Raw genomic sequence first — 23,139 nt, forward strand, 5'->3', positions numbered from 1 at the left:
GTCATTCCTATATAGGATCCGAACCCGCGGCGGGAGCGTCGCTGTGCTGCTAGCGCAGCACGCTACCGAGTGCGCCACGGGCTCAGCCCTGGAAGCAAATTCCACACACTTGATCATTTCACCTGACAATTCTCCTGCATGCACTTCTGATAAAAACTTTAAATATATATGTGACTCTGAATGGTATGGCCTTACCTACATACAAGTACTTATCACCCCTAACAAAACTAACAAAATAATACTCCGATATTACCCAGTCCATGCTCAAATTACCCAGTTATCTAAAAATGTCTTTTTACAGCTGGCATATTTTGATGAGGATCCAAGGTGGTTGGTCCCATTCATGGGTTTACTGAACGCTTATTGGGCCCCTGTTCTGAGCTGAGAGTTGGGGGAATAGACACAGCCACCACAGGAGCTTGCCATCTGGAACGGCGATAGTCATTAAGTCACTTGTCAAGTGTGTGCAAAGAGCTGCAGAAGCCAGAGGAGGGAGCCACTGCGTCTGCTGGGAGTCAGAGAAGCCTTCAGAAAAGGTGACATTTTGAACTGATTATAGAGGTGTTGAGGTTTTTGAGGAGGTCAGGGAGTCATATCTCCAGATTCAAAAGCAGAAACAGACACAGAAATCGAGAGGTCAAATATCTGCTTTATTACAGGTGAAGCTGAATGGAGGAAAAGAGCTTACCCATTACACAAATACCAGACCATTGTAAAATGCTGCTGTGAGCAGGTCAGAGCTTCAGCAGAGTGGGCCCTGCGAAGGACGCCAAGGAGTCTGCCTTCGACAGGGTGGGCCATGCGTAGCTGTGGGTCGGTGCAGGGAAGCCTCGTGTATGAAGAGAGAGAAGCCTTCCTGCTCAGTCTGTGGCCTCCATGTCCTTGCTCAAGGTGTTCTCCTGGCCTGAAGACCCTGCCTGAATCCTCTCAGCCAAATCATGTTCCTCACACGTTTCTCGTCAGGAAACGTTCTCTTCCATCATTTCTTCTTCTCCATGTTGACCTTCCCAGACCTGCTCACCCACCCCATACTCAAAGACCTCCCTCCGCACACTCCAGTAGAGAGCCCCAGCCCTTCACACAGGCCCTCTTACATCACATTCATTCTTGCCACTCATGTTAAGTCACCCGTGGAGGATTTCTGGGTGGCTATCCCTGCCTTGGGTTTCTTTTGTATACCCACAATACTTTGCATAGGTGCTTACTCTTGGCAAGAGCCTGTTTCATTAATTAATTTATTCAACTGCTCTCATGATTGGGATTAGTCCCCCTATAAAAGCGGCCCTAGAGAGGCAGCTAGCCCTTTTTACCACGTGAGGATGCAGAAAGAAGTCTCCATCTATGAGGAGTGGGCCCTCACCAGACGCTGAATCTGCCAGCACCATGATCTTGGACTTCCCAGCCTCTAGAACTATGAGAAACAAACGTTTATTGTTTATAAGCTGCCCAGTTTACAGTATTTCCTTATAGCAGCTTGAAAGGACTAAGACAGAGGAAGAGAGTAAAGGAGAGAAAAGGTCTGCGAACTGAGCCCTGGGTCCTGCCCCATTTAGAGGCTGGGCAGAAGAGGGGGGGTCCACAGAGAAAACTGGGCAAGGGCAGCCAGGGAGGTGGGAGAAAGAAGCGTGCAGTGCCCTGGGAACTGAATGATATATTCTTTCAAGAAGGATCAACTGTGCTGAAAGTAGCTAACAGATCCAGTAATAGGAGTCCTGAGAGCTAACCACTAGATTTGGCAACATGGAGATCACTGGGGACTTGGCAATGGCCCTATCTGTGGTGTTATAAACTAGGTGGACAAGGACCCTGGGAGAAAAATGTGACTGGAGAGCATACGAAAGAGGACAGTAGGTGAGGCTGTAGAGATAACAAGCACGGTCAAGTTTTTCAAGTTTTGCTATAAAGGGGCACAGAGAAATGAGGCAGTTGCTGGAGAAGATTGTGGGGTCAGGGGATAACTTTATTTTTAAGATGAGAGATATTACAGCATGTTTACATGAGATTATGGATGATCTAGTAGGGAGGGGAAGTGACAATGAGGAAGGAGAAGGAGTTAGTCAGGAGCAATGACCTTGATTAGGGGAGGGGAGATACCCAGTGCCGAGGTAGAGGGTTTGGCCTTTAATGGCGGCATGGACACTTCATTCCTTGTAGCAGGAGGGAGTGGACTCTAAGGATTCAGTGTGCAGGCAGGCTGATGGATATGGCAGTGGGAATTTCTATTTTCTCAGTGAAATAACATGCTTGGTCATCGGCTGAGAGTGAAGAAGGAATCACGGGTACGGGCAGTTCGAGGAGAGAGAGAAAGTGTGCAATAGTCCTCCTGGAGAGCAGGAGAGTGAATTAACTAGGGGAATGTAGGAGCACTGCCCTGCAGCACTGAGGGCTCACTTGAGGTCTGTGGTCATGAATTTAAAATGAGACAAATCAATATGGGTGTGTAGTTTTTCCACTCATGATTGCAGGTGCGGAGTAGACAGAGAGTTGGATTTAATCAGGACTGGAATTTTGCCAGGCAAATACCAAGAATGAGACAGGGACAAGACAGTTGATTACGATGATGCGAAGCAGTGATTGTGTTGATGCATGTGGGAGGGTAACTGGGTGAGGAGGGAGGTAGGACATGGGCAGGGGAACGGAGACTGTAGGGGTGACAGAGTGGATGGTTCCGAGGTCCTGGTTATGCACATACTGACATTACAGGTAACGAAGAATGGGAGCAGGAGGCTAAGGAGGAGGAGGGCAGGATTAGGGGCAGTGAACAGACCAAGGAACTGAAAGGCTAGGGATGTTTGTACGGCTCTGGAAGTCACCAAGACTCACGACAGGCAGAAAGAAAAAGAAGACCGTGTGGTGAAGTAATCAGTGAATGGGAGAGTATTTAGGAGGACAGCAGATAAATGCAAAAAGGGAGGATATGGGTGGTATAATCTGATAGGCTGTGCTTCAAAGTAGCTGATGAATTCTAGGGGGGCAGGAGAAAAAAAGTAGACTGAAAGTGGCCAAGAGGAGGGAGGGCACTGACCTTAGTTCGAGGTCCAGGGAGAGGAACGTGGTATGTGATTCCTGGTACGAGGAATGAGTTATAAACTAGACAGACGAAACTCTGATTATATGAAAATTATGTTTCAATTGAGGAAGTAAATAAAGGAATATACAAGACAACATCAGAGTAAAGAAAATGAAAAAGTGATGTTATTGAAAGTGTTTGGCCTTGGGACCGGGGGTGGGGCTGTTTTCGTTTAGGTGGTCTGAAGGAGATGGCCAGGGCATCAGACGTTCCAGACAGAGGGACAGGAAAGTGCCAAGGCAAGTTTAAAAGCATGAAATGCTTGCAGCAAGTACAGGAAAGAGCAGGATTCCTCCAGAATTAGGGGATGGGGCTTCAAGTCTGCAAGAAAGTCTTTGCTGAACAAAGCCTCCAAGAAACGAGGATCTGAACTGGAATTGTTTGTTGACAATGCCTAAGGATGTATTGGAACTGAAAATAACACTCTAGATAAATCCCTTTGTGAGGCTCAGAAAAGTTACAGTATTCCCAATGCCTGCTTTCTACAAAGTGCTGCATTTTTTTTTTTTTTTGCCCTTAACCAAATTCTTCTTCCTTTGTCTAAAATTGAAGAACATTTTTATTTTGTTGCATTGTTGGCTGAACATTAAAACTGTATCATTGGTTTTCTCTCCCACTTGTTTTTTTATTTTGTTGTTATTCAGTGCAAAACAAAAAGCTGTGATCAGAAAAAAGACAATACAGGGATGGCTGGAGGAAGCTGTCAGAATAACCTCCTGTTCAGTAGTTTTGTTTCTGCTCATGCTTAAGACTTTCATATGCATAAAAAGGCCAGAAATTTAGCACAAATGGCAGAAAATTGCATTCCATTAATTTCAGAGCTCTTTGACTCTGACAGATCAATCTTCAGGAGCAGTTGCTTCTAGGATGTTCAGGAAAACAGAGCTCATAGGAATAAAAGCTATTTTGCTCATTTGTTTCATATTTTAGAAGAATATATATTCACTACATTATCCACAGAGATTTTGCTCAGAATCTCATCACTTTGGTAAGAGTCAGCTTGCCTGCACAAGCCCTTGCCTTCGACTTGGAGACAACAGTGTAGACACCATGGGTGAGGTTGGTGAAAAAGGAACCTCTTACAGGAACCAAATTAAGAAAAATGAAATGCCTTTCAAGATGAACCGAGTTACTTGAGAAGCAGAAACTGGAAAGAAAACTCAGAACCTTAGAATCATTACCTACGCTGTATCCCTGATATTTGTTCATTCAGCCTTTGCTTAAATTTCTCTAGTGACAAGAGGTTCACTGCCTCCTAAGACAGACCATTTAATGTTTAAGCAGTTTAACTGGGAGAAAGTTCTTCCTCTGTTACAGCAGAAATTGCCTCCCTGTAACTTTCACCTATTGGGCCCAGTTCTATCTTCCAGAGCCTCCTACACACAATTCTTCATGTATCAGGACATCTCCCATTTTGGGTTCAACATCCCTGATCGCTTTTTCTTGGGATTTCTGCTTTTAAACATTTCTTCTGCAGCCCATTGTCTTTTAAAATCCAACTCTGAGGTTGCTACTCAAATTCAGACATAACTTTATCTCATTGTGTTTAGGAAACATTGAGCAGAGGGACATATAATCGGCAGAGGCTAAGTAAGAGACTGTAAGCAACTGTCTATCACTCAGTATCTCTAGCAGATGGCTGGTACTGCCCTGCAAAACCATCTGTTCTCCTCCACTAGGGCCAAGGCCAAATGTTACACAAGCATATGACTTTCTTATGCTTTTGGGGGGTCATGAATAATTTTGAGAAACTTATAAAGGCTCCAGAAAAATGGCATGCACATAAAATATTGCATTTGATTTCATCAAATTTACATGCCCCACCCTGAATTTCACTCACAAAGTGCACCCTCCTTCCACAGGGTGCATAGGTTCTGGGTTAAGAATCCCTGCTGTAAATAAATCCTACACATTGCATCACTAAGTCCTCCATGGTATTTCAAAGGGTTTAGAATTGAGGGCTTGAAATGGTCATCTCATCCACCCAAACTTTCAGTCAAATATGCCAAGTATGTGTCATGTGTCTCATACACCAGGGGTATAGCTCTGAACAAGATGCAGTCTCTATGCTTAGGGAGATACGGTGTAGTGGGCAGAGAGCAGGAAGCGATGACGCTTACACTGTTATGCTGTTATGGTGACAGCACTTTAACAGATATGAGGACATGGCATGCACAGAGGTGAGGCATTTAACCTAGACTTGGGAGTTTCTGGGGGCATTTTTTAAGAGGAAGCTGCTGAGCCCTAATAAGTTTCATATGGGATTAAAAAAAAGTTTTAATTCCGGTTTTGGTACCAATTCAATAGGCCAAACCGGCCACATTCTCAGCACAACACAACTCCTCACAGCAAGGACTCCCTTGTTCATCTGCAGCAGAAGCTGCCTCCCCACAGCCTCACAGTCAATACTCCAGGAACCCTCCTCTCCTTGCCCAGCGGGCCGGCTCCTCCCTGGGGCACGTGCTGGTGATTTCCCACAGCTCCTTCCAAACATCACTGGCCCCAGGCAGGTAAAATTGGGACACAATTCCCGTTGCTAATGAAGAGATGATGTTCCTCTAATGAAAACAGGACATGGTGCTGAGAGCCCACTACAGATGAATAATTACATCCTAATTAAACACCGCTGTTCTTTCCCACTCATTTATTCAGTATTAAATGTGAATGAAGTTTGCTTCGTGCAGTACTCAGCTCTGACACATTCCTATGGAGTCACCAAGAAGTTATTTCTCCCGTGGTGCTTACTATACCACGTGGTGCTCTTTTTAAAAATCAGGATGTATATATAACCGTTGTGGGTGGAAAATATTTTCCGTAACTCTGAATTCTCTTCAGACAGATAATCTGCACTGGGATTTTTTTCTGAATGAGCCTTGCTTTCAGGTTCTCCTCGGCATAATCCTCTCCACTGATTAAGTCCGTTCTTCAATGTCATAATGGCTAGCTTTTTTTTACTCTTCATGCCTACTGCAGCTAAGAAGGGAAGGGTGAGAAAAGATCTCCTTAGCTCAGTTCTTGGCATAAGGCCACCAGGGGATATTGTCATTTCCTAGCACGGAGTAGGGCTGACTTGGGAGATTTAGGGAATTTTTCAAGCTCTTGTAGGTTATTTCTTCATAGTTTGGTTTTATCATCTTTTCAGAAGCTTTGCAATTTCTTCAAATATTAGAAATCTTCATATTCAAATCAATTTCAAGGCCCTGATAGGATTTTTCTGGGCCAACCAGGCTTATTGGGCAGCTTCTTCTGGCATGGAGAATCAGGGCTGTTTGTGTTTTGCAATGATCATGACCTCAGATGGGCAGGAGGACCTCAGACAGTGAAGAAAGAGGACCAGGTGGGAATCAGGCGTTGCAGTAGTGATGAGTCCTGTTTGACAGAATGGCAATTCCTGGTCTTGTGTTTGGGCACATATGGTTAGTGTGGTCCAATGAGTTGTAACCAAAAGAAACATGTGACATTTTCAGACTGGAGCGTTTAATTGCTCCAGTGTGAGAGCCTCCAGAGAATCCAAGCTGGTGGCAGCTCCACCAGCAAGGGTCCCAGGTAACTATGATGATCAGACCTGCTCCTCCTAATTACACATGTTCATTTATTGATAAATTACATACATGTGCTACTGTAACTAACTCATACCTCAAGGTCCTTAGGTCAACATTCATCCCTAATAAAACTATACATAAACTCACATTTCAAAATTTCTTTTTTTTGGTCAATGTCTTGTCAGATCTGATCATACCATCATTGTTTTACAGCACAATGGGGCAGATGTAGAACTCGTATCAGGGGAAGAAATGTCAGTTCGACATCTTACTGTTCACTCAGGCTCATTATTATTAGTGTTAGCTTCAAACCACAAGGTTCCTTTTAAGCCATTTGTCTATTTTATGAGGAGTAGATTAATTAAAGCTAGATTACATAATCTCTAACTCAATAAAAACTAAAAACGATGGGAATACAAGTGACAAGTGAGGGCACCAGGTCAACCCTTCTGAATGTGCCACGACACCTTTTCCTCTGCAACTCTCTGGGTCATACGTGGTTCAGAAGTATCCAACATGTGGACCGAATAAGGGGTCTGGTGTCAGTCTATATAGTAAATATGGGTAAATATAATTTCTTTTCTATTTTTTAATACAAATAAAATTTGTATTAAACTAAATTAAATTGTATTAAATTAAATTTGTATAAAATACAAATACTGCATTTTATTGATTCAAAGATATTCATTTTTTTCACATTTTAATGTCTCTGAAATTAAGATGTATCTTATGGTCATAGCATGTCATAGTTTAATTGGTACCTTTTAAAAAATTTTTCTAATGTATATAAAATAATGGTAAGCAGTGGCATTTTTGGTAGTCTCAGGCTATTTTACCTGCCCGTAATCCTGCCAACTGGGCCAGTTGTCGAGCTAGGACTGGGTCTGGATCTCACAGACCTCTCAAGCCCATTCACAGACTGGGTCACAAACCCTTCACATGCCAGACTGGGTCACCAGAAACCTCACATGCCAGGATGGGTCCCTAGACCCCTCACAGGCAGGTCTACGAGCTAGGTAACCAGCAAACAGGTTCTTGGAAGCCGTAGGTTTGAGAACCTGGCCACACGTGGCAAATGCCTGAGGCAGTCAATGCCAGCCAAGGCGGCGGTGCTGCCCATGTGCACTCACTCCACCTGCACACAACTTATTTACAAAGAATGCGCCTCACCACCCCCAACCAGATGGGCAGGCAAGGGGGCCTGATTAAATTATTCTATTTTCTCAACAATCTGCCCTTTCACAGGGTCCCTGGCCATACAATCTATGCATTCAGAATCTTCCACAATGTTCCCTTAGCTAGGATAAATGACCCTTACATTTACATAACCTATTGTCCGTTCAGTATGCCTTAAGGCTTGTAGTTCTGTCCTTCGAACCATTAGCCACATGTCTGATTAGTAGTCACCATTGGTGTGATCCTCCATGGGAATCCTGCAGTCATACTGATGGGAAGTTCGATGCATATTCAGCAGGCCAACACATTGATCACGTGACTCTGGTGCAGTGCCTGCAGCCAGAGTTATGGGTACCAATAGGGGAAGTTCTCACCCCTCTTGTAAGATACATGCCAGTCTGCCATCCTGAGAAAGGATAGTTGCAGAAGTAGGTATCTTACCTGGCTCATGATACCATACTTTATCTGCTAACACTGTTGGATCTGTAGGTTCTACATGTAACAGTATAGGGGAACTCATAATTGGCCATGATGATAATACAAATGTGCCCTTTGGAATAAAGCACTTATCTGTTCCAGGCCATGTCACCTTTACTGGAGGAGGCCAGGTACTTGTCACCCAAGGTGAAACTTGCAAGCCTTCCTCTAATCCTTTTCCCCAAGGCCCTATTATATCCACCCAGCATATATGGGGGGCTTTTATTCTCCAAGGCTGTTCCCATTGTACTGTCTGTCCCTGTTGCAAACATGTTGGGGCTGGTAAGAGAATATTTCCATTCTTGCCATATCCTGACTACAAAAGCTTATCTTTAGTAGTGATTTGCAGCTGTCTATGTGCTGCAGCCCTATGCAACAAAGCTTCCACTGGAGAGGGTCCGCCCTTATAGGGTCTCTCATCTAGAATCCTGACTGTCGGCCATAATAGCCATGCGTTCATCGCCTTCAGGGATAGGGGTTTGGCAGATAGCATTAGTCCCTTTTTAAAAAGGCCATTGTACTGTTCAATCATTCCTGCTGCTTGGGGATGACATAGCACATGTAATTTCCACTGAATGGAAAACTGGGAGACCCACCTCTGAACCCCATGTCCAGTAAAGTGGGTTCCATTATCACTCTCTATAACCACAGGCTGACCATACATAGCAGTAAGGCTATTCAGTGCCTTCACGGTGTTTACCTGGTCTGGGGCCTTACAAGGCCATACAAACAGAAGACCAGTAGCTATATCAACAGCTGTGAAGATGTATCTGAAATTCTCTGACCTTGGCAGCGGTCCAACAAAGTCCACCTGCCATCAAGTCAGGGGCACCCTTCCTCGAGTTATTTGCCCATCTGTATGGGGCATCCGCTGGAAGTGTCGACTCTCTTGAGCACATATTGGACAAGCACGACAGGCATTCACTACATCTTCCCATTTTATAGGCAAGGCCCATCTTTGAGCCGCTATCCACATGGTTTTACTGCCATCATGCTGTATTCGTCGATGTAACCACTGGGCTACATCAGCAGCTGGGGCTCTCTCGAGCCATCTTACCTTAGCCAAGGCATTGGCTTCCTCATTTCCTGGACTGGCTAAGGGAAGTGTCCTGTGACGTGAAAAAGAGTTACTTATTTCTCATGCCCCAATTCCCATAACTCTTGCCACATGGCTTGTCCCCACAGGGGATGGTGGCCTACCATCAACCACTGATACTTCCAAGTAGAAATCCAAAGGGTTAAACCTTTGTACACAGCCCAGCTGTCAGTATAGATGGTTAATGGCTCAGGCTCATTTTTTATCACCATCCATACTGCTCTCAATTCAGCCCATTGACTGCTTTGCCCTGTGACATTTTCATACCCCATGGTATCTGTTAAGGGCTGGACAGCAACAGCTATCCATGATGCTGAAGGTCCCATGCTAGAGCCATCTGTACACCAAGCTTGTTCTGTGATAGGTCCCTGTCCCTCATGGAAAGGTGTAGCCTCCACCTCCATGGGTAGGGGCCGTGTCAAAATTTCCTCCACAACCTCTACTGGGCCTAGCACAGTTTGCAACTCTTTGGAGAGAGGACTCATTGCCACAGTGCTCCTTTGTTCTATATATGCTCCCCATTTAGACAAAGTGGGAGTCTGAGCTACACCCATTTTAGGGTTGGCTGCCAACATGCGCAGCCAACCTATGGGTTATATCATCCTTACTAGGACTTTGGCAGTCCCTGTGATAGCTTCAGTGGCTATCAAGGCAGAATACACAGCTGCTAACTGCTTTTCTATTAGAGTATAATGCACTTCAGCACCCTTCCAGAGCTGAGACCAGAATCCTACAGGTGTGTGGAATTGGTCTTGTCTCTGCCACAAACCCCATCCTAACCCTTCCTGGGTTATATGTACATCTAACTTAAAAGGCTTAGTGGGGTCAGCCACTTGTAAAGCTTGTACTTGCTGTATTGCCCTTTTTGTAGCCCAATAAGCTTGTCCTACTTCCTCAGTCCAATCCCAGAGGGCCCCTTTCTTTGTTAATGCATACAGTGGGCATGCCATTTGGGCCATATGGGGTACAAAAGCTCTCCAATACCTCAAAAGTCCCAAATATGTCTGTAGCTGAGCTACAGTTGTGGGTCAAGGGTATGCCTTTACCTTATCTATAATACCTTCTGGGATGACCCTCGTCTTACCCAACCAGACCACTCCTAGGAATTTGACTGACAGCCCTGGTTCTTGCACTTTGGCTTTGTTAACAGCCCACCCACATTGTTCCAAATGATTTAACAGCATTGGAGCTGCCTGGGTTAAATCTGCAAGAGAATCAGAGATTAGTAACACATCATCAATGTAGTAAAACATTGTAACCGTGCTGGGCCTAGTCCATTTGGCTAGGTCCCCAGCCACCAAACCATGACAGATGGTTGGGCTATGCAGATAACCTTGGGGGCAATACTTGAAAGGTCCACTGTCTTCCTTCCCACATGAAGGCGAACTGATCTTGGCTATCAGCCAAGATTGGGATAGAGAAAAAAGCATTTGCAAGGTCCAATACATAATGGTAAGTTCCCAGCTGAGTCGTCAGCAGATCCATCAAGTCGTGAACTGAAGGCACAGCTGCATGCAAAGGAGGCACTACTTTGTTTGTTCAGTTCTCGATAATCTACAGTCATTCTCCAGGTACCATCAGGCTTTTTCACTAGCCATACTGGAGCATTAAATGGGCTATGAGCCAGATGAATAAAGCCAAGTTTCTCTAATTCCAATACAGTGGCACTTATCTCTGCATGTCCTCCCAGTTTGCGATACTGCTTTATATTAAAAACATGTCTTGGCTTGGGTAACACCTGTGTGTCATGTTTAGTATATCCTTGTAACACAGACTTTACTGTCCATATTTGCAGCCGAAACTCTCCAACTGTTGTTTGCAGGTGCAAACCATAAAGTACATCCATACCCAAGATGCATTCAGCTACAGGGGATATATATATACAGTATATACATGAGGAGGTAATCTTCCTAAGTCCAATGGCAGTGACACAGCTTTGACCTCAGTAGTATGTCTCCATAGCCATCTATACAAACTGTGGCCCCTGGAAATTTATCTGGATTGCCACATATCAGGCCACATTCTGCACCTATATCCACCAATGCCAAAACATGCTGCACACTTGTCCTTTACTAATATATTGCCAATTCAACATGAGGCCTCTGGTCCTCCCCTGCCCCCCAAAGATGAGTACCTTGGCCTGCTCCCTAATCAGAATGGAACAGTTCATCCGCCTCCTCAGGAGCAACCAAAAAGTCCTTTAAATCCACTGAGCGTACCTTGCTACCTGTTTCTGGACATTTGGTAAAATGCTATTCAGGGCATAATTGCTGCCACAAAACAAACAGGACTGCATTTGGCTGCTGGTCAATTTTCCTTTTATCAACCCCTGCTGCAAGCAAGTCAAGCCACATCTGCTTATGGCTCATCTTGCTTGGTCCCTTTGGGATAAAATCCCAAGCATTTCTTAGGGGTTTAGTTCTAGCCACCTTTTGGACCCCTTTTGCTTGTTTTCCATCCTCTACTTCACCCAAGCTGGCTATCATGGTTGTTACCTCATGTATAGGATGACCAATGTATGGGGCCAGTATGGCCATCAGTGACCCAAAGGACATTGACGAGGCATTTTGCAGCACTATGTCTCTCATGCTGCCTGTAAAATTTTCATTGTCTGGGCCACAAGTATTCACATTAAACATGGACTTCCACATTCCCTGCTCCCGAATGATTTGGACCAGCTCAGCATATGTTTTCCATTTATTAACAATCTTGGGCAGTTCTCCAGCATTTGCCCACATGGTTCGGGCAGCTGCATTCACCCAGTCTATCAAGGAGTGATTACCTCGCCCTTGTGCATACCTGCGGCTATTTTGCAGCTGTTGTCTCAGGGACAGTTGTATGGTAATGGAGGCCAATTTCTCCACCTCCTCACCAGAGCACATCACACTGTCCACCCCTAAGTCCCATAACCACAACAGCCAAGCCACCAGGGTCTCCCCATGTTTCTTCCTGAACTGTCTCCCCAAGTCAACCAGTTCAATCTGGGTACACGGGACATAGATGGTGAACTAGGTCACCTGTGGATCGCCCACCAGTTGTCCATCTGGTCCCATAGGCTGCTTGTGTTTCAATTTTTCGTGCACAACAGGTCATGCCTGGAGACACACGGTTTCCCCCAATTCATCACTGGGTAGGTCGTCTTCCCTGGTGTGAGAGGCAGGAGTGGCCAGTCGCTGCACCTCATCCTCTAGGACATTTATCCATGCTTCCAACAACTCTGCTTTCTGCCACAAATCTCAATCAGTTTGCAGCATTGTGAGCAGCAGTCAGGCTCTGGTCAGCAGAAAAGTGACTGCTAGGCACCGCATACTCAAGGATAGCCACATTTCCTCCACCTCCCAAGGGGTTTTGCATTGTAGTACCTGGTCTATGCTGCCTTGCAGTACAGTGTGCAGCAACCAGATCCCGGTCAGCAGGAAGGTGGCCATAGGGCAAAGCATATTCACAAGTAGCCACATTTCCCCCTTCTTCCAAGGGCTTTCGGCTCCTGTGCCTGCTCAGAATCCTGTCGCAGACTACGCCAATTGTCAGGCTATTTTACCTACCCGTAATCCTGATGACTGGGCCAATTGTCGAGCTAGGGCTGGGTCTTGAGCTCACAAACCCCTCAAGCCTGTTCACAGACTGGGTCACAAACCCTTCACATGCCAGGCTGGGTCCCAGACCCCTCACATGCAGGTCTATGAGCTAGGTAACCAGCAAACAGGTCCTTGGAAGCCATAGGTTTGAGAGCATGGCTGCGTGTGGTAGAAACCCAAGGCAGATGCCAGCCAAGGTGGCGGCACCACCCATGCACACTCACTCCACCCACACACAACTTATTTCCCAAGAAAGCGCCACACAACCCCCAACCAGATGGGCAGGCGAGGGGACCTGATTAAATTTTTCTATTTTCCCAACAGGTAGATAAAATATGGAAAATAGAAATTCTTGAATCTCCTTGTCTTGACCCAAATAGATTGTTTTGTGATTATTTTTAGAGACAAGTGCTCTAGAGTCTTGCTAGAGAAGCACACTCTCAGGCCCCACCACAGACCTCCTGAATCAGATCTGCATTTTAAGGAGATCTTCATGGGATTCATGTGCACATTATGATTTGAAAAGCCCTGCTCTAGAGGCATTGAAATTTGGGACTTGTCCAGGGTGAGCTTACACTTCATTTGGTGCAAGCAGACATACATCAAAGTCAATTGCCTTAACCACCTGGCTAATGTCTGCTCTTTTAAGACTCAGCTCTGTGGGTACCTTGTCAATGGTGAGCTGGTAAAAGTTTAACAATTGGCTCTTTGGGGAAAAAAATGGATTTCTCACATTTGCCAGTTGCCATGGTATAAATATTCCTCCCATGGCTGATTTCAAGCCACAAATGGTTGTTTTGGGTGGCATTCCTGGATATTTGACAACTGGCTCTCTAGAACCAGTATGCACATCACAGCATGTCCTCCAGAAAGTCCTTCCTGACCCCTCCTCCTCTCCCTCTTCCAACGGTGGGTGAGAACCACCCCACCTGTGTATATCCCCATATTGTGTTACTTAACCTTATCCAGTGTCCGTGTGGTAGGGAGAATACTGCCCCCACCAAAGATGCCCATGTCCTAATCCCCAGAATATGTAAATATGCTATGTTACATTCATTACTAGTCAGCTGACCTTCTGATAGGAAGATTATCCTGGATTAACTGGGTGGATCGAATATAATCACCAGGTACATATAAATCAAAAAGAAAAGCAGGAGAGTCAGTGGTGCAATGTGAGAGACTTGAAGAGAGTCGGTGGAAGGGGCCATGAGCCAAGAATGCGGCAGCCTCTAGAAGCTGAAAAAGGCAGGAAAATGGATTCTCCCTCAGAGCCTCCAGCAAGGACAGCCGCCCTGCCAATACTTCGATTTTAGTGAGACCCATTTTGAACTTCTGACTTTCAGAACCATAAGATAATAAGTTTGTGATGTTTTAGGTAACTCTGTGGCAATTTGATACTTCATCCCTAAAAAACTAATATAGTTTGTCTTTCTTTATAGATTAGTGGTTCTTAATCTTGGCTACACATTGGAACCATTAAGAATGTTTAAAAATTACAGACGCTTGGGTTCCTCCAACAGATTCTGCTTTCATCGTGGCCTAGGCTTGGGATTTTTAAAGCATGGCTAGGGGGAGCCTGGGGCTCCTAATTCTACCTGAGAACTAATACTATAAAACTTTGTAATAGCATCATCTGAGAGCTTGTAAGAAATGCAAAATTTCAGACCCTAAGTCAAATACATAGAATCAAAATCTGCATGTTAAGCAGATTCCCAGGTGATCTGTATGCACACTAAATTTGAGGAACACTATGCTAGCTCCTGAGCATTTTGAGAACAGAGGCTGTGTCTCCTCTTCTGGTGTCCCAAGCAACCAGCACAGTGCCTGGCACAGAGTAGACCCTAAGGAAATATTAAGTAAACAGATAACTGATTTCTGAGCAAAGTGGAAAGCTTAAATGCTAGAGGGATACAGAAATAAACTAACCTTTTGAGAGAGGTCTAAGGAGATGGTTTTAAAATTTGTTGTTTTTTAAGTAGGGGAGCTATTTTTTTTTTTTTAACTGAAGTCATATGTGGAAAAAGAATACGACAGATGAAAGTGGCACCAACAGTTTCCCTGCTCAGCCTCTCTTCTGGCCTCTGGGCCCCTCCATGGATGGTACCTTCAAACTCAGAGAACACAGCAGGACACTCTTGCTGGAAGAGGGGACAGAGAGGGCCTAGCAAACAGGATGCTGGGTACAGGAGGTCTAGAGCAAGAGCAGGTGAGGGGCAATGGGACCCCATCTAGGACCACTCCTGGGAGGTGGTTGTACAGATAAAAAGCAGTGCACATTCACTGGAGTCCAAGGTGTCAGGCCTAACCAGACCCAACAGGCCCAGTGCAAAGTAAGCTGGGGTCAAGGTGCAGCAGTGATGGCGAGGCAGGGGAGGAAGGCAGATGTGGAGTCCAAACATCCAGACAGGACCCAGACAAGGCAGAGGGAACAGGCAGGCTGTGTGCCTTCCATCCACTGGCCATTTCCATCCATGTGTCACACTAGCCCACATTCAAAGTTCAGGAAAAGAGAGTCCAATTGGCCTAACATGGGTTCCATGCTCCCCTTGGCTGGCGGAAGGACAGGACACCTCCATTTTCAATCCTGTTAAAACTATACCAGCAGGAAAGAGGTGATTTCTCCAAAGGAAATCAAAATGCTGATAGAAATGGGCAGTCAAAAACCAGCACGTGTCTATTATGGGCAGGTAGCATTATTCCCATTTCTCAGATGAGAAATTGAGGTCCAGATTGGTTAGAAAACTTTCTCCATGTTTGCATAGATTGTAAGTGCTGGTCCTGGGGTTTGAAGCCAGGGTGGGTTGGTGCAGAAGCTGGTCCTCACTGCAGGATGGCAGGTTGTCCAGTAAGAGCCCAGATCCTGGTACTGAGGCATATGGACAGGCCAAGGCCAGCAGCAGCACCAAGGATGGCGGCAGCTCAGAATTCCCTGTGCTCCCTCTGCCCAGGACAGGATTGGGGCTGAGCCTATGAGAGTGCTGGGACTGGGAGCAGTGGGAGCCAGGCCAGTCAGCACAAGACAAGGACAGTCCTTATCACCAGGTCACCCTGCTGAGCTTAACCCAGGGCTGCTGCCCCTCTGTCCATTTTAAGCCCCTCTATTAGTTTGCTAGGGCTGTGATAACGAAGCACCACACAGACTGGGTTGCTTAAACAGCAGAAACGTATTGTCTCATATCGCTGGAGGTTAGAAGTCAAAATCAGGGTGTTGGCAGGTCGGTTCCTCCTGAGGGCTGTGAGGAAAGGATCTTCCCAGGTCTCTGTCCTTGGCTTGTAGATGGCGTTTCCTCCTGTTATCTCTTCACATCGTCTTCCCTCTATGCATGTCCTTCTCTGTGTCCAAATTTTCTCCTTTTATAAAGGGGAAAATTATAATTTGATTACTCCTGTGAGAACTTATCTTCAAGTGAAGTCACATTCTAAGGTACTGGGGATTAGAATTTCAACATGTACATTTTAGGGGGTGCCAAGATAAAATTACCAGCAGGCGTATATTCCTCCCTGACTCCAGGCAGGACTGTACGCAGGGCATGCTATTCCCAGAAGCTTTGCAGCATCTACCGTGTATTTGGCATTGAATCCCAGCCCTCACAGAACTCATGGGCTGGTGAGAGAGAAAGACTTGTAATGGACTATTACATAAAGCATTTGGTACCATGGTAGATGCAGTTTAGCACAGTGGATAAGAGCTCAGAATCTTCGACGAATTGCTGGGTTCAAATTCTGGACCTGCCACTTACAATCTGTGTGACCTTGGACAAGTTGCTCAGCCTCTCAGTGCCTTTGCCTTCTCATCTATAAAATAGGCATAATAATAGTAACTACCTCATTAGTTGTTATGAGGATTCAATGAGTAAATATTTCTAAAAGTGCTTAGCAAGTGCTATATAAGTATTTGTTAAATAAAAGTATTAGAAGTGAACCCAGGGTTCTAAAGAAACACAGATGGGAGATATCTAGTCCAGACTTAGAAGGCTTAGGGGACCATCAGGGAAGTTTCCTGGAGTAGGTGCAGTTTTAACCTGATGGAAGCTGCTGAGGAGAACAAAAGGGCAGGGGTCTGCAGGGGGCATTTTTGGCATGTCACTAGAGGAGATACAGAGGTGAGGAGATGGGGGTTTTGGCTCCTTTGGGATATGTCCCCCCTCTTCCTCCGGGCACATCAGGTGGCAGACGGGGCCAGCTCAGCCACATGGTTGGTTCTTAGAAGAGGAAATGTCAACAACAAAAAAATACAATCTGAGTCCCGGGTGAAGCCTTCTTACTGCCTGGATGGGCCTCTCCCTTGTAAAATGCACAAGTCAGTTGCAAGGTTTGAATCCAAGTCCAGCTACCTGCTATTACCAGGTGCACATCTGAGCTGCCCCTACGTATGAGTCTTTGTATATTCAAGGCATTAAAAAAAATTAACAGGCTAAGACTGATTCAAAACCCATCCCTTCTTTATCCCTATCCCAATGCTATTCCTAATACCAAAATTGTTTTTAATCATCTCACAGGCCTTCTATACTCATCCAGTCATTTCCAGATAAATTACAATGTTAAAATTTGTCCATGTCCCAAGGACCCCATCCTCAAGGGCATGGACGACTAATGGTAACCTGATTCTTACAAATTGTAGCTAGAGCCGCCTTTGATATGAGCCTGGAAAGTGCTAATGAGCTTCTTTGCTAACAGGTGGAGAGAGGCCCACAGATGGGAATCAAAGGCGCTGTCTGCAAAGGAGGGGAAGCAGAAGGGGCCAATGCCACTTAAAAGGCTTCTCCTGAGCCTGCAATCAGTAACCAAAACTGGGGACTCGCACATGACCAGGCCGGTCCTCAATCTCTTGGTCCAATCACAGGCCCATTGTTGCCTCTCTCTTTTCAAGTGCTTTGAGAACTATTGATCTCATATTGAAATCTCTCATTATTTCCATTTCTTGGCTTGTTTGGAATTTGTTTTTTTATTGTGCAGTAAGTGACATCGGGAAGTAGGTTAACAAGGACAGTGGCCCCCCCTGGGCCTCCACCCATTATTTCTGAGGAGCTGACACGCTGAGAAAGGCCCCTGGTCCAGAGGTTGTTTCCTCTAGAGATGTCACATGGACCACAGGCCTTAACGAGGCTGATGTGCAGTAAATAAGAAAAATCGTTTCTCACGGCGTGTCGTCACTGGTGAACACTTGCCTATTGAAATATCGAATCTGCGAAAGAGCAGCCCATGAAGTGGCTTAGATTAGGAGGTGAGCACACTCTGGAGTAAGGTGGAGGAGTCTGTGAGGGAATCAAATTAGCCAGCCCACTGGAATCCCCAGACGTGCCACTGGAGGGGCTGTCTCCCTGCCATCTGTCCCTGAGAGGCGCAGACAACGCAGCAGAGAGTGAAGTGACATTGTGTTAAAGCAACGACGCAAAAACCACTGGGCTTAGCATTCCTTCTCTCCGTTGTGTGTAAAAGGCCAGGGGGTGTCTTTTATTCATTCGGAAGCCAGCCTCCCACCTGACGCCCTGCCCTGCCAGCGTTCTAGCTTCAGCCACAGTCAGCAAAGGCCACTGAGGGGAGGCAAAAGGTGGCGAAAAGTTGCAGTGACTGGGAATAATATTGTCGCTTCCGCTTATTGAGCCCTCGCTGGGTGGGGTGGGGAGGGTGCCCATGTTAAGCATAGCCCCTGGGAATGCAGTGCTTCCGTTCTAGAATCCCCGCCATGTGGGACTTTTCTCCTCAGACCAGGGAAGGGGAAAAGCCAGGCAGGAGGGCCCAGACGTCCTGCTGCAGGCAGAGGGGAGCTGTGGACCCTACACATGAATTTTGTTCCAGTACACATACATGAGGATGTTTTAATTTAATCTTCACAGCAACCCTAAGGGGTAGGATCTTTTGTTCCCAGTTTACACATGAGGAAACTGAATCTGAGAGGAGTGAAGGGATTTGATTAATAGCATGTGAAAGGGAGAGCTTGGATCCAAACCTTGCTTTGCCTGTCTCTAAAGCTGTATTCAAGTCTGTCCCCCGAAATGTCCATTAAGGGGAGGCCTAAACACAATTAAGGTCACTAGTAAGACACATTTATAGGTACTAGGGCATGTGCTGTTCCCTGAGGGTTAGCTCTAGCTCCGTAACTTTCTCTTCTGGTGAAGAAAGCTAATCATTATGCAAGTGTGTGACAGCCCCGCTATTAGATCTGTTCCATTCAAAAAGTAAATAATTCCCCAAATTGGGTGCTTTAAGTATTATTAGTAGCAAATCATTTGCGACTCCCCTCACAAAGGAAGTGGGGCATAAGGAGCCGTTACATGGGCCCCCACCCACCAATTCTATGTAGTTGGCCTGGGGTGGGCCCTAAGCAGTGTCACAGGGGATTCTGAAGCCAGTTGGTACACAGGCCCCACTCTGAGGAACCCTGCCTGGAGTATGCTGCATCTTCTCCAACAAGCCATGGGGCAGGGAGGGAAGGGCACTAAGCCTGGGGTCAAGAGCCCAGGGTTCTAATCTCAGCTGTGTGGCTTTAGACTGATCTGAGAATGGACGCTTTTGAGGCTGGCTCCATCCTGCCCATCGCAAATGATGCAGCGTGCTTTCTTAGAGGCAAACAGGAGGGAAGGGAGCAGGAGGAGCAGCTGAGGAGGGTGGAGGGTTAGTAGACAGTTGTGGTTCTGCCATCCGTTAAGCAAGGCCCCGTGGACAGTCCTGCCCCCAAGATGCTGCAGAGCAGTCAAGTCCCCCAGACCTGGATTCCTGGGAACTTGTGGCAGCCCAGCCCGAGGAAGAGCTGACTCACTGGGCTCTACCCCTTCTGCAGACAGGTTTCAGGTAAGCAGATTCTAGAGTGCACAGGTGCTGGGAAGGGATTCTAGTGCAGGGGAAGGCATAGGTGGAAGTCAGAAGCCCTGGATTCTCCTTGCTCTGGAGATAACCAAGTGCCCTTTCCTGAGTTCCTTTACATCTTGGGTTTCAGAGTCACACCCAAAACAAGGCTCTGGGATTAGACCCATATCCAAGTCCCCTTCTAGGTCTATGATTTGAAGATTCTGAGACATCATTCTTACCCTGCAGTTTCCTATGCCCTGTAGAGCTGGTCACAGTTGCCAAGCTATTAAAGACAGCCCCACGTTGTTCCATTCATCAAAGGTGGATGTAGACCAGAGGAGGGAGGAAGCTGTCACAAGCCTCAATAAATAAAATGTCTCAGCTCAGAATTGCCACTTGTGCCTCGGCACATGCTCAAAATTAATGTACTGTTGTACTCGACAGCCTGTTACTAATACCGCAGCAGAAATCACTTTGCTCCTGAAGCGACGTTAGGAGGGGGCAAAGCACAGTGCCAGCTGTGCCCGTGAAAATGGCTTTAAGTTGGAAGCAAGATCCTCTTCATGTCAACATTAATCTGAACTGCAGAGAAACAGTGTGGGGAGAGAGGGGAGCGTGGGAAGAGGGCAGGAGCAGCCCTCTCACTTTGCTCTCGCCCCTTCCCCAGCTCCTTAGCCAGCTGTGGGGTTGGAGGGGACCGTGAGAGCTGTACTGTGTCAGGTGCCCACATCCTGGTCGAGTCCTGCCTGTCAGCCCTGCACCCCCAGAGCAAGATCCACAAGGAAGCAGCAGATCATTCCTGTCCATGCAGCATGGACTTACCAAGCCCTGAAGGGAGGAAAAAGGCCAGTCTAAGTGCAAAGGATGCAGAAATAAATAAGATCACCTCCCTAGCTGCCACCTGCCCTGAACCATGTGTCAGTCCAGCTCCTGCCACTAGGAGCTGCCTGCAAGGCCCAGCTGGAGGAAGACACTCCCGATGGACCCTCCCTGATGAAGAGGAACAAGACAGGCCAGTAGGAGGGCGAGTCCACGGGAAGCTCTAATTCCATGACGGCAGGGATCTCTCTGCTCTCCCACTTTTCCTCACACTTCCCTAATTCAGATCCTTATAAACCCTCACCTAGAGGTTACAGTGGCCTCCTCACAGCAGTGAAAGCATGTTCTAACAGCAGGGTAAAGAGGCGGGCCGTGGGCCTGTGCTCTAAGTTGATGGGCTAGTGACTCGGTCTGGCATTCATCCAAGACCTCCTTTTTTGTTGTTGTTGTTGTGGTGGTGGTGGTGGTGGTCTTAAGAACAGTCTTGTTAAGATACCACTTTAAATTGTGGAAAAGGGACCACACTGAGGAGCTCTGCTGGGAAAAGACGCCCCTCCCTGCTCCTTCATTCTTCCTCCAACAGGCCTCCCAGCTTCCAGGCTCTGACCCACCATGATGGCTCATGCCACCGTTCAGACCTCAGCTTCAGGTTGACTGATACCAGTGCTTACAAGGACAACTCTTATTACAACTATCGACTATCCGCTGTGTTCCAGAAGCTGTCTGGATGCCTCATATGCATTACCTCATGTAACCTTCACCCAGTCCTATTAGGCAGATATTACCAACCCTATTTTACAGATGGGAAAACTGAGTTTCAGAGAAGCTAAATTGCCTGAGGTCACAGTGTAAAGGTGGTAGAGCCAGGATTTGGGTCCTCAGCCCGTCCCCTGGCCACTATACTCCAGTATCTTTGTCCTTCCATGTGTCCACTAGATAATGTCATAAGCTGCACACTGAGAGGCAAGGCCAGAGCTCAGAACTGTTAACAGCCAGGGTCTAATACAGAACTTCTCAAGGCCTGTTCTGTGGAACGAATCCTCGACCTGTTGGGCATACAAGGGGTTCTCAGATAGAATACACACAGAAGAGGCTTTATTTCCTATCTGCCTCCTGCAGGTTCACAACACACAGAAGCTCAAGGAAGTGCTCTGGAAAGGGGCCAGTCTCTCATTGCATGAAGGGGCAATTTATTGAAATAACATTTTTCATTTTGTTCTCACTGTGGTTTTCCTCCCCCAACTCCTTCCCCCTGCCGTAGGACCCAGCCTTTTGTGGCCTCTCAACTGAGAGGAGATTTGTTTTGAAAGATCTCAGCAGCTACTTGTTGACACACCCTTTCTGCCTTTGGGAGAAATTCTGCTAGGTCCTTCCAGAGCAGGAGGAAAAAGGCAAGTACCTTGGCCTGGTAGAGTATGGTGGGGGGGAAAAGAAGAGAGGGGAGCTAGAAATTCTCCAAGATGAGAAGGGAACAGAGGTTGGGGGGTTCTGGGAGAAGTTGGCACCAGGCAGGGCTCCTTGGGAGCTGTTGGCACCTGATGGGGTGTGGGAGATAGCCAGGCTCCAGGCACTGAGACTCTGGCCTCGGCCAAGCTCCCAAGCCCATGTCTGGTGCAAGCTCAGCAGGACCACGTGGCCATGCAGGCCTGGACCAGGAGCCCATTGTTGATGCCACTCCATCCTGAGCCCCAAGGGTCCTGCTCTGTGCCATGTCCTGGGACATTGTCATAACCCTGGAGTGGGGAGGGCAGGATCAGGAGGAAATCTCAGTGACAACTGGGGTGAATTGTCCATTAGCCCAGAGGGTTAGAGGCTCCGGTTCAGAGTCTATTTGATTTTAAGAAAATGGGGTAACATAACAGTTCTTGTACATCCAAGTTTGAATTTGAATTCTTCCCCATTAAATCTGATGACTCGAGATTTGTCCACAGAAATCCTTTTAAACACATAGAAGCTATATTAGCAACTGTTGGAATTGTTGGTCGTTAGATGACACTTTGGGAAATTCTGACTTCAGAACATTGGCTTCCATATCTATGACTTAACCTCGCAGGAATAATGGAGCCATCCAGACCACAGAAGAGGACAGAAAGAGTAGACAGCAGGAGGGAGAGTGGCCGAGGGAGAAAGCACAGGGGATCAACGGTGGCAGAAAGGGATTGAGCTAGAGAACCATGGGGAGAATGAGACGGAGAGGAGAGGAGAGGGAGAGAATGGAGGAGAGGGGAAGGGAAGAGAGAACCGAACATGGGAGCAGGTGGGGGCTTGGCCACGCTGCTCAGAACGCCCGGCCCAGGGCAGCACCCCCCCTTGCCCTTGACCCTAGGGGTTGCGACCCCAGAGGGACGCTCTGTGAGAGGGAGCAGAGGGCTGGAGGGGAAGCTGAAGAGAGGACGTGAGCTCACTTTTGAGGCCAGATCCTTGAAGAGAGGTGCCCTGGTGCTGATGAGAGTCCACTGTCACTGCAAGGAGCTCCTCCTGGTAGATTGGAGTAGCCAGAGCGAAGGGCTCAGGAGGGGGCTGGTCCTTGAGAGCATACGGGCGGTGCTGGACTCTCTCTGCCTGTCCAAAGGGCAAAGCTGACAACGGGGC

This window comes from Cynocephalus volans, chromosome 8 (genome assembly GCF_027409185.1).
Source record: "Cynocephalus volans isolate mCynVol1 chromosome 8, mCynVol1.pri, whole genome shotgun sequence".
Lineage (NCBI taxonomy): Eukaryota > Metazoa > Chordata > Mammalia > Dermoptera > Cynocephalidae > Cynocephalus > Cynocephalus volans.